Source organism: Rhinopithecus roxellana, chromosome 19 (genome assembly GCF_007565055.1).
Source record: "Rhinopithecus roxellana isolate Shanxi Qingling chromosome 19, ASM756505v1, whole genome shotgun sequence".
Lineage (NCBI taxonomy): Eukaryota > Metazoa > Chordata > Mammalia > Primates > Cercopithecidae > Rhinopithecus > Rhinopithecus roxellana.
In genome coordinates this window covers 80,749,248-80,761,789 of record NC_044567.1, presented here as the reverse complement: position 1 = coordinate 80,761,789, position 12,542 = coordinate 80,749,248, and the positions used below count along the sequence as shown (strand labels likewise).

General features: G+C 47.3%; 1 protein-coding gene and 1 pseudogene across 3 annotated transcripts in view; one reads left to right on the top strand and one right to left on the bottom strand.

The window, feature by feature from the left end:
- The window catches only part of PITPNC1 (phosphatidylinositol transfer protein cytoplasmic 1), a 325,500-nt gene that overhangs the window by 231,981 nt on the left and 80,977 nt on the right, over positions 1-12,542 (bottom strand). The window lies entirely within an intron of this gene.
- LOC104675420 lies at positions 11,559-12,450 on the top strand (annotated as a pseudogene). The gene has a single exon (XR_004055025.1). The product of XR_004055025.1 is annotated as a 60S ribosomal protein L22 pseudogene (transcript).

Sequence of the window (12,542 nt, the reverse complement as noted above, 5' to 3'; positions counted from 1 at the left end):
GCGCAGTGGCTCACTCCTGTAATCCCAACACTTTGGGAGGCCGAGGCGGGCGAATCACCCGAGGTCAGGAGTTCGAGACCAGCCTGGTCAACCTGGCGAAACCTCGTCTCTACTAAAAATACAAAAATTAGCCGGGCATGGTGACAGGTGCCTGTAATCCCAGCTACTTGGGAGGCTGAGGCAGGAGAATCGCTTGAACCTGGGAGGCAGAGGTTGCAGTGAGCTGAGATAGTGCCACTGCACTCCAGCCTGGGTGACAGCAAGACTCCGCCTCAAAAAAAAAAAAAGAAAGTAGCCGGGCACGGTGGCTCACACCTGTAATCCTAGCACTTTGGGAGGTCGAGGTGAGCAGATCACGAGGTCAGGAGATCGAGACCATCCTGGCTAACACAGTGAAACTCCATCTCTACTAAAAATACAAAAAAATTTAGCTGGACATGGTGGCGGGCACCTGTAGTCCCAGCTACTCAGGAGGCTGAGGCAGGAGAATGGCCAGAACCCAGGAGGCGGAGCTTGCAGTGAGCTGAGATCGCGCCACTGCACTCCAGCCTGGGCGACAGAGCAAGACTCCATCACAAAAAAAAAAAAAAAAAAAGAAAGCCACCTGTTCATTCCTGTGGCTTCCCCATGGCTTCCCCAAAGGACTCCCAAATCTGTCCCTGATGCTGCTCCTGCACGCCTCCAGTGTTGCTAACAGCTGGTAGCTATCTCCAGCTCCTTAACTGAGCCTGAAACTCACCATGTCTCAGACACGCCTGCTTCCTCCTGAACTATGGTCGTCAGCTGGTGGTTGTACTGGACACTTCTATGACTCTCAATAGCCTTTCCATAGCATTGCCTGACAACCAAGACCAAGAGACAGTCACCCCTTTTCACACTCTCTAGTCTTTTATAATGGTTATCCCAGCTGCAATTAATTAGGGGCAGGATTATTTGTGAATATCCATCTCTCTCACGGGACAATAGAAGGGCAGAGGCCCTCTCTGCCCTGTGGTCTGCTTCCCACTCTGCCCCAGCACCACGCCGAGAACGTGGCATGAAATACAAGACATGCAATTACATTTTAAGTCTCCAACTCAATTCTGACACATTAGGAGGCTCTAAACACAAACATTGGGGACCATGTCAGTTTCTGAAATGCTCTTGTTTACTGACATTTAATCATTTTCCCAAGGACAGCTTTCTACAAGATCAGGCTGACCTCTTTGGGGGTTTTACTCTTAGATGATGAAGATATTTTGACATAAGGTCCAAAGGCAACATGCACCTGGTTGTGGCTGGCAGGTGGCTTTGCTTTTTAGATACAGAGCTTGGAGCTTGCCCTGACTGACAGTAACTTATAGAGCAAATCTGTTTGGGGCAGAGGCAAAGCAGATCTCATTAGATTCCTAAAAGGACATGTTAGTATAGCCAGAAAGCAATACCTGGTTCTGAAATTCAGAATTTTGCAAGAGCCACTCAATCACCAAGAAAGGCCACTTCAAAAGCCTGTGACAACATCCATCAATACTCCAATCACTCTGGATCAGAATAAAAATGAAAAAGGTACAAATGAAACCTCTCTCACTGGTCCACACCACCCTCCCTGAACCTTGTATCTGAAAAGAAATTTTAGTTCAGAAAAAAAAGGTCTCCAGTGAGGCGCAGTGGCTCACGCCTGTAATCCCAGCACATTGGGAGGCCAAGACAGGTGGATCACCTGAGGTCAGGAGTTTGAGACCAGCCTGGCCAACATGGTGAAACCCCATCTTTATTAAAAATACACACACAAAAAAAAGCCAAGAATGGTAGTGCACACCTGCAATCCCAGCTACTCCGGAGGCTGAGTGAGGCAGGAGAATCAGTTGAACCCGGGAGGCAGAGGTTGCAGTGAGCCAAGATCATGTCACTCTGCACTCCAGCCTGGGTGACACAGTGAGATTTGTCTCAAAAAAAAAAAAAAAAAAAAAAATCTCCTAAGTGGCTCAGGGCCCTTTTCAGCTACATTGGGAAGAAAAGCAGGTGAAGGAAACAAATGGTCCTTAACACAAGAATGCCCAGTTATTATTTTGCAAAAAGAGTCAAAGCTCTGTTAAAAGCAGGAACATATTCTTCTCTTAAGGAACTAGATTCCTTGCTGGATTTAGGGGGGAAGAAAATTAATACTCACTACTGAGGTATTCCAACCACTGGAATGAAGTAGTTGAAAGAGGATCAAGGCCACCATCATCTCCCAGCCCACCTCCTGCCAAGCACCAGCACCAAGCACTCCTCCTGCGACCCCCAGAGGGTCCTGTTCAAGCCACAGGTGCAGAAGGTGCAGACATCTGACTCCTATTTCCTCTGTATCCAAGAGGGGGATTTTCAAGCGAAAGGGCCAACAACACTGAATTCGGAGGGCAAGAGGGGTACTTTGAAGTGGGACTCTTAGAGCACTGCTGAACTTACTGTGTTAAAAGGGATGAGTTAGAAAAAGGTCAACACCTGGCCCTTTCTCTTTGCTGTTTTGGGTTGTGTAGGAAGGCCCTGCATGAAACCTTTACTGGGCACTGGCTGCTGTGAGTTTCTGCTGCTAATGGGCCCCATCTGCCCCCTTGTTTGTAAATTGCATTTGAACAAATGGGAACCTCTCCACCTGTGGGCGGCCCACAACCAATCAATGGCTGACATTGAGGGGGTACAAAAGGCTGACTTTGGCCAGCCCAGTGGCTCACACCTGTAAATTCCAGTGCTTTGGGAGGTCAAGATAGGAGGATCAGTTGAGGCCAGGAGTTCGAGACCAGCCTGGGCAACACTGTGAGATGCCCCTCCCCCCCACCCCCCACCACCCCCACCATCTCTACAGAAACTTTAAAAATTAGTTAGGCATTTAGGCGTGTGCCTGTAGTCCCAGCTACTCAGGAGACAAAGGTAGGGGGATCGCTGGAGCCCAGAAGTTCAAGGCTGCAGTGAACTATGATGGCACCACTGCACTCCAGACTGGGTGACAGAGGGAGACGCTGTCTCTAAAATAAATAAATAAATAAAGACCGACCTTGCCTGATGGGGGAAAACCAGCTCTGTGATGCAAGTCGGACTCCTCAAGACACCTGAAGTTTAGATTTACCCCTGCCCTGCCATCCTCCCAGCCCTCTAGCCCCGACCCCATACACCATCTCCATGAGAATCCCTTGACTTTTAGGGAAACTGACAAAAGACACAAGGAGCTAAGCTTCCATGAAGCTTTGGGAATATTTGGTTGATCCTAGGAAGAGAATTTCCAGTTCAAGTTCTCCAGTGCTTCCCAAGGGGAACTAGGCATAGAGGACTCAGAACCCAGCCCAGCTGAAGCCCCAAACACCAGAGAGGAGGCTCGTTTCCCTGTTCCACCTTATACAGATTAGAGAAAGGCTATCTAGTGCAGGGGCTGTGCTGTTCCTGGGTGACAGCCCCTGGCTCCTACAAAGATCCTACCACAAAAAGATGATTTTGCTAGTTCCTGGGCACCCTGAACCCAAGTTGGGAACAATTCAACAACGGCATGTGAAATCTCCCGGAACACTTACAAGGCAAAAAGAGTTATGTCTGCCACCAAGTCTTTTTCAAGCAGCTGCTTATGGGATTTCACATTGGCGCTACCATCACGGCACAGACTGTATTTCCTTAGTGCATTTCAAGACTTTCCTCTGCACTGGCTCTTAAGGAAACCCTCTCCCAACACACATTCTAATACCTTCCCTTCCTCCCCTTTCTCTTTTTCCTCTGCTCGCCCTGGGGCTTCCCACGATCACCTCCCCAAATCTCCACCTTAGGGGTGGCCCCTGGGGACCGACCACTCAAAGACAGGTGTGTGTTCAACAGCATACACTCTTAAAATCCCGATTTCACAGTGAACAGACACAATGCAACACACACCTCTGTGATCTAACCAGCCATCATTTGCTAGTCCAAGTGCTTGATTCTGGGGCAAAGTCAATTAAAAGTGAGAGAGTTGTGGCCAGGTGTGGTGGCTCACGCCTGTAATTCCAGCATTTTGGGAGACCAGGGTGGGTGGATCACCTGAGGTCAGGAGTTTGAGACCTGCCTGGCCAACATAGTGAAACCCCATCTCTACTACAAATACAAAAATCAGCCGGGCCTGGTGGCACATGCCTGTAGTCCCAGCTACTCAAGAGGTTGAGGCAGGAGAATTGCTCGGACCAGGGAGGCAGAGGTTGCGGTGAGAGGAGATTGCGCCACTGCACTCCAGCCTGGGTGACAGAGTGAGACTCTGTCTCAAAAAAAACAAAGTGAGAGAGTTGTAAAATCGTGGTCCAAAACATCAAAAAAAACAAAGTGAGAGAGTTGTAAAATCGTGGTCCAAAACATCAAAAAAAACAAAGTGAGAGAGTTGTAAAATCGTGGTCCAAAACATCCTATGAACTTTATTAAATTCACAACGCTGTGCTTTTTTGGTGCAATTTTAAATTAGCTTTTTAAATTAGCTTCCATCAATCTTCTCCCGGTCCACCGTATTTCAGATGTTGAATTCAGGACAGTGTTGAAAGATTTTTACGGGGCGAGTTCCACGGTTCCAATTCCAATTTACCGTTCTTCCTTTTGTGACTTCCTCTTAGAGTTTGCCAGCCTATGGGTCCTTGAGGACTGAAAAACCAATGAATTAATCAAAGGAAAAATGTTCTGTTTCCTCCATTTAGAAATTCGTTGAAATATAGATGAAGTCCATCATGAACAGCAGGACGTTCTGAGAAAGCCATCAGCCTAAATGTCTTTATGAATAACTATTATGTTAGAAGCTCAAAAGATCTTACATCTCAGTTAGATGAATAATCCAGCTACCAAGGAACACTGGGAAGCAAATGAACATAACGCAGTCTATACTTATTTCTCTGCTTATATGAACACATGAAATATCTTTTTTTTTTTCTTTGAGATGGAATCTCACTCTGTCGCCCAGGCTGGAGTGCAGTGGCGTGATCTCTGCTCACTGCAACCTCTGCCTCCCAGGTTCAAGCGATTCTCCTGCCTCAGCCTCCAGAATAGCTGGGATTACAGGCACGAGCCACCATACCTGGCTAATTTTGTATTTTTAGTAGAGATGGGGTTTCACTGTGTTGGCCAGACTGGTCTCGAACTCTTGACCTCAAGTGATCTGCCCACCTTGGCCTCCCAAAGTGTGGGATTACAAGCATGAGCCACCACACCTGGTTCTTTTTTTTTTTTGAGATGGGGTCTCACTCTGTCACCCACACTAGAGTGCAGTGGTGCAATCACAGCTCAGTGCAGCCTCCACCTTTCAGGCTAAAACGATCCTCCCACCTCAGCCTCCCAAGTAGCCGGGACCACAGATGTGCACCACGATGCCCAGCTAATTTTTGTATTTTTTTGTAGAGATACGGTTTTGCCATGTTGCCCACAGAGCCATTCTCAAACTCCTGAGCTCAAGCGATCTGCCCACCTCAGCCTCTCAAAGTGCTGGGATTACAGGTGTGAGGCACTGTGCCTAGCCGAACACATAAAATATCTTTTCATTTTTACCACCGAATTCACATTCAGGCAGCTTCTCCTGATATCAGCAATGCTCCTTGACCCCAAGCCAAGGACTTCTCAAAGCTGAATTTGCTACCTCAGACTTTCAACGTACTATGTGAAGTATAAAATGATTGCAACACGGAGAAGACATCCTGTTTCACTTGTAAGAATTGGTAATTTGGGCTCAGAGAAAGCTGAATCAATATGGCCACAAATGCATATATGAAAATATATCCCACCAATTCAATTAAGTGATTAATCAATAATGCACATAAATTTAAAAAAAAAACGGATCAAAATAAGGCTTTCAATCCCCCCTACCCACCAATCAGAGGCACAAAGAGAGAAACACTATCCATATTCATTCCTGTTTAGCTATTATAAATTGTTACTCGCTATGCAGAAGTATTTGTTTTTTTGTTTGTTTGTTTGTTTGTTTTTGTAACAGGCTTAATTCACTTTATTTTTCTTGTATAAAAAGCCTATGTTGTAGCCACAGCTGGAGCCTGGGTCCGCTGCACGGAGACTCTGGTGTGGGTCTTGACAAGGTGGTCAGTGAATTCCTGATAGGGAGACTTGGTAAACAGTCTCCTTCCAGAGGTCAGGGGTCAGGTAGCTGTAGGTCTTAGAGATGGCATCAAAGGTGGCCTTGGCGAAGTTGCCCAGGGTGGCAGTGCAGCCCCAGGCTGAGGTGTAGCAGTCATCAATACCAGCCATCATGAGCAGCTTCTTGGGCACAGGCGGTGAGACGATGCCAGTGCTCCTGGGTGCAGGGATGAGGCGCACCAGCACAGAGCCCCAGCGGCCTGTCACCTTGCAAGGGACGGTGTGGGGCTTGCCGATCTTGTTCCCCCAGTAGCCTCTGCGCACTGGGACAATGGAGAGTTTGGCCAGGAAGATGGCCCCATGGATGGCGGTGGCCACCTTCTTGGAGCACTTAACACCCAGGCCGACATGGCCGTTGTAGTCCCCGATAGCAACAAACGCCTTGAACCTGGTGCGCCGGCCAGCACGGGTCTGCTTCTGCACCGGCATAATCTTCAAAACCTCGTCTTTGAGAGAGGCCCCCAAGAAAAAGTCAATGATCTCAGATTCCTTAATGGGCAGAGAGAAGAGATAGATCTCCTCCAGGGACTTGATCTTCATGTCCTTGACCAAGCGGCCCAGCTTGGTGACGGGCATCCACTCCTTATCCTCGGCCTTGCCTCCGCGAGCTCCGCGGCCGCGGCCCAGACCCCGTCCACGGCCGCGATCCCGGCCCCGGATGCCACTGCCGAAACGTCCGCGGAAGCCACCGCGGTTCCCCGTCCCAGGGCCACCAGGGCCTCCGGGCCCTCGCCGCTGCACCGGCGTCATCCGCCATTTGGTGTTTTCTCGGAGAAAAAGCTATGCAGAAGTATTTGTAAGTCTGAATTACTACAGGATGTTTGTGGTTTTAAAAAATACAAATGCTACATCTCATCAGTATATAATTATGTATGTACACAGTCTATATAAACACAATTTATGTATTTGTCTATAATATGCAAACTGAAGTCTTTAGTTGAGCTCAAGCTAAATAGTCTTTGTTTTTAAAAAATTTCCAATTGTTGCCGGGCATGGTGGCTCACCTGAGGTCGGAAGTTTGAGACCAACCTAACCAACATGGAGAAACCCCATCTCTACTAAAAATACAAAATTAGCCAGGCTTAGTGGCCCTTGCCTATAATCCCAGCTACTCAGGAGGCTGAGGCAGGAGAATTGCTTGAACCCAGGAGGTGGAGGTTGCAGTGAGCCGAGATCACACCATTGCACTCCAGCACAGGCAACAAGAGAGAAACTCCATCTCAAAAAAAAAAAAAAAAAAAAAAAAAAATCCAATTGTGAAATAATCTTTACGTAAATAATTTTCCTCGCTCCACCTCATTTGCATGAAAGCAGTCTGTTTTCTAGCATGATGTATATTGGTGAAGTGCCTACTAGGTGGTATTTTTGTCTCGATGACCATGTCTTAGGCACACAATAGAAAAAAGAAAAAAGTGTAGCCAGGCATGTGGCTCACGCCTAGAATCCCAGCACTTTGGGAGGCTGAGGCAGATGGATCACCTGAGGTCAAGAGTTTGAGACCAGCCTGGCCAACATAGTGAAACCCTGAAAATACAAAATTAGTCAATACTGAAAATACAAAAATTAGCTGGGCATGGTAGTGGGCGCCTGTAATCCCAGCTACTCAGGAGGCTGAGGCAGGAGAATTGCTTGAACCCGGGAGGCAGAGGTTGTAGTGAGCTGAGATCACGCCACTGCACTCCAGCCTGGGCGATACAGTGAGATCCTGTCTCAAAAAAAAAGAAGAAGAAGAAGAAAGAAAAAGAAAGAAAGAAAGAAAGAGAAAAAGAAAAGAAAAGGTGTAGGCAAGTTCATTCCTCCCAACCCATAATAAACATAACTCTCTTCCTGTTCAAAGGACCAAGCAATTAAACTGCAACTAAGACAGCCACCAACCAGCACTGCTTTCTTTAAATTCAAGAGGCATGTTGTGAAAGCAAATGGGACATCACCCACGGAGACCTGGAGCAGAAGCCCTTCCAGAAACAGGGATGAGCAGGAAGTCCAGGAACCCAGGTGGTAATGCTGGCTGTGGAGCTCCATAGTTCTGCCACCCTGAGCAAGTCTTCTAATATTCCAGGCTTCGGATTCCTTGCCTATCAAGTTAGAACTTTAGATTAAATGATCTAAGGTTCAAAAATCTAAGTTTTTTTGTTTTTGTTTTTGTTTAGAGACAGGGGCTCGCTCAGTCACCCAGGCTGGAGTGCAGTGGTGCAGTCACAGCTCACTGAGTCTTGGACTTCTGCCCTTGAGCCATCCCCTTGAACACCTGCTCTCAAGCGATTCTCTTGGCCTCCCAAAGTTTTGGAATTACAGGTGTGAGCCACCACAGCCAGCCTACAGTTCTAAGATTCTTTAAGACAATCTCTTGGATATCTGGGTGTTGCTGAGGCTCAATGACACTGATTCTGATTCCCCAGGCTGCACTGTGGTTGCTGGAAAAACTTCATCACCCCCCAATATAACGGGATGGGTTTGGAGAAAAACAAGAAAGACACATCCTGTGTGATATGTATGTGGTTCTCTCTCTCTTTTTTTTTTTTTTTTTTTTGAGACAGAGTCTCCTCTGTCGCCCAGGCTGGAGTGCAGAAGCCCGATCTCCGCTCACTGCAAGCTCCGCCTTCCGGGTTCACGCCATTCTCCTGGCTCAGCCTCCCGAGTAGCTGGGACTACAGGCGCCGCCACTGCACCCGGCTAATTTTTTGTATTTTTAGTAGAGACGGGGTTTCACCGTGTTAGCCAGGATGGTCTCGATCTCCTGACCTCGTGATCCTCCCGCCACGGTCTCCCAAAGTGCTGAGATTATAGTCGTGCGCCACCGGGCCCGGCTGTATGTGGTCCTCTTAAGCAAAGGAGACTCCCTGCTTCATGAGTTCACACCGGATGCTTAGTATTTTTCATCCAACACAGACCAGATTTCCCCGGGCACCGCCCCCTAAGCTGTACTATTGTCCCGTGCTGTTCTATGGGGACCTATTATCTATCTGACTTCCAGTAGGAAGATTCCAGAAGCAATTATAGAATCATTTTCAAAACTTATAGAATATGTTTTACTTCTCATTTGAGAAATCTGAAGTACCAGTGGAATCTGATCTTTTCATGGACACAGTGAGTGCAGAGGGCAGCAGGAGAAGAAGCAGGAGGAGGCAGGGAGAACCTTCAGACCATGGCCTAGGTATGATGGAGAGAGAAGAAAGGAGTACTGGGTAGGAAGAGACTCAGAGTGAGACACAGCTGCAAGAAAGTTTTGGTCACACTGGCCGGGCGCGGTGGCTCACGCCTGTACAATCCCAGCACTTTGGAAGCTGAGTAGGGTGGATCACCTGAGGTCAGGAGTTCAAGACCAGCCTGGTCAACATGGTGAAACCTCATCTCTACTAAAAATATAAAAATTAGCCAGGCATGGTGGTGCGTGCCTGTAATCCCAGCTACTGAGGCTGAGGCAGGAGAATCGCTTGAATCTGGGAGGAGGAGGTTGCAGTGAGCCAAGGTCACACCACTGCATTCCAGCCTGGGTAACAGAGCCAGACTCTGTCTCAAAAAAAAAAAGGAAAGAAAGAAAGAAAGGGCCGGGAGCAGTGGCTCACGCCTGTAATCCCAGCACTTTGGGAGGCCGAAGAGGGTGGATCACCTGAGGTCAGGAGTTTGAGACCAGCCTGGCCAACATGGTGAAACCCCATCTCTACTAAAAATACAAAAATTAGCCAGGCGTGGTGGCACATCCCAGTTACTTGGGAGGCTGAGGCAGGAGAATTGCTTGAGCCCGGGAGACAGAGGTTGCAGTGACCCGAGATCGGGCCACTGCTCTCCAGCCTGGGCGACAGAGCGAGACTCTGTCTCAAAAAAAAAAAAAAAAAAAGAGAAAATTTTGGTCACACTGATGGGGAGTCTGGGAGCCAATGCTGTCCACGAAAGGATCCTGGCTCCTGCAGCAAGGGGTCAACTAGGGAGTTCCGAGCCCTGGAACACAGATGAAGGCTAAACCCTGCAGCGGACTGAGTGCCCGTGCTGGGAGAACAGCCTGATGCCTTAAACTGCTTAGCCACCTCTAAGGAACAATGGCAATCCAGGGGCTGACAGGGAAGGTATGGAAAATCAATGAGCACTCACTTTGACAGACAATTCTGGGTGCAGAATACCTGCCACAGGTAATAAATCACTTCATTTAAGTTTATCTTTTTAGCAGTGCACAGTGGATTATACCCATACATCACTTCAACCCCTTTTCTGCCCTGTTGACAAAGGACAAATTTGAGAAGGATGTTGGGAAAGTTGGGAGAAAGAAAGGAGAGAGATAGAAGAGCTCTGTTACTGGGCTGACGCAGTAAAAGGACTAATTGTGATGATAAAGTAATTATTATTTTTTGTTTTCTTTTTTTTTTTTTTTTTTTTTTTTTTGAGGCGGAGTCTCGCTCTGTCGCCCGGACTGGAGTGCAGTGGCCAGATCTCAGCTCACTGCAAGCTCCGCCTCCCGGGTTTACGCCATTCTCCTGCCTCAGCCTCCCGAGTAGCTGGGACCACAGGCGCCCGCCACCTCGCCCGGCTAGTTTTTTTTGTATTTTTAGTAGAGACGGGGTTTCACCGTGTTAGCCAGGATGGTCTCGATCTCCTGACCTCGTGATCCGCCCGTCTCGGCCTCCCAAAGTGCTGGGATTACAGGCTTGAGCCACCGCGCCCGGCCTATTTTTTGTTTTCTAAGCTGCTAGTTCCATTTGTAAAAATCTTACAGAGCTGTCCGGATTTACCAATGAAGTTACCATGGGTTGGAAAATAAAGGTAGCTTTTTTTCCAAACCCCTTAGGACATACAACATACCTACCATCTTGACAAGATTTCAAAATCTTTGCTTTTCTGATAATGGATGTTTGTGGGCTTCACTAATGACACGGCTTAGAAACTGATGCCCTGAGAACCTTGATGTCCAGAACTCAATGTGGTAAATGGGATTCCTGGTTCAGAAATATGGCGACAAATTAAGATAACATAGGGGCAGAATCTCCCACCACAAACACCTAGGAATACTGGATAAAATATAACCCCAGGAAGAAAGGGGAAAACAGAGTGAAAGTGTGTGAGCTGATTTTGGGACTGTTCTAGTAACTTACAGACTTACAATTTAAAACCCAAGTGGACAAAGGAGGTGAAACCGTGAGCCACCATGAAACAGAGAGCTGGAACTAAAACCCCAAGGAGGCCGGGCACAGTGGCTCACGCCTGTAATCCCAACACTTTGGGAGGCCTAGGCGGGTGGATCACCTGAGGTGAGGAGTTCAAGACCAGCCTGGCCATCATGGTGAAACCCCTTCTCTACTAAAAATACAAAATTAGTTGGGCGTGGTGGCACACGCCTATAATCCCAGCTACTTGGGAGGCTGAGGCAGGAGAATCGCTTGAACCTGGCAGGCAGAGGATGCAGTGAGCCAAGATCAAGCCATCGCACTCCAGCCTGGGCGACAAAAGCAAAACTCCTTCTCAAAAAAAAAAAAAAAAAAGCCTTTCTAACTCTGCTGCGGCCACGGCTCCAGTGAAAAAACTTGTGGCAAAGGGGGGCAAAAAAAAGAAGCAGGTTCTGAAGTTCACTCTTGATTGCACCCACCCTGTAGAAGATGGAATCATGGATGCTGCCAATTTTGAGCAGTTTTTGCAAGAAAGGATCAAAGTGAACGGAAAAGCTGGGAACCTTGGTGGAGGGGTGGTGACCATCGAAAGGAGCAAGATCAAGATCACCGTGACATCTGAGGTGCCTTTCTCCAAAAGGTATTTGAAATATCTCACCAAAAAATATTTGAAGAAGAATCATCTACGTGACTGGTTGTGCGTAGTTGCTAACAGCAAAGAGAGTTACGAATTACGTTACTTCCAGATTAACCAGGACGAAGAAGAGGAGGAAGATGAGGATTAAATTTTATTTATCCGGAATATTTTGTATGAGTTCTTGAATAAAACTTGGGAACCAAAATGGTGGTTTATCCTTGTATCTCTGCAGTGTGGATTGAACAGAAAATTGGAAGTCATAGTCAAAGGGCTTCTCTTGGTTCACCACTCACTTATTTGTAACTTGACTTATTTTTTTCTGCTTAAAAATTTCAATTCTCGTGGTAATACCAGAGTAGAAGGAGAGGGTGACTTTACGGAACTGACAGCCATTGGGGAGGCAGATGCCGCTGTGGAGGTGTGGGCTGAAGGTAGTGACTGTTTGATTTTAAAAAGTGTGACTGTCAGTTGTATCTGTTGCTTTTCTCAAACAATGATTCAGGGATACAAGTGGGCTCCTCTCGTTCATTAAAAGAAAACGTGACATCTTTCTAAGATTCTCTGTGGGAAAATGACAGTGTCAATAAAATGCGGGTTTCTGGGCCAAAAAAAAAAAAAAAAGCCCCAAAGAGAGTTAGGATCTTCAAAGAAATACTTCCCCAGTGAAAGGAAAGACTAGGCAGAAACATCCCCTGGTACAGGGGTCAGGAGAA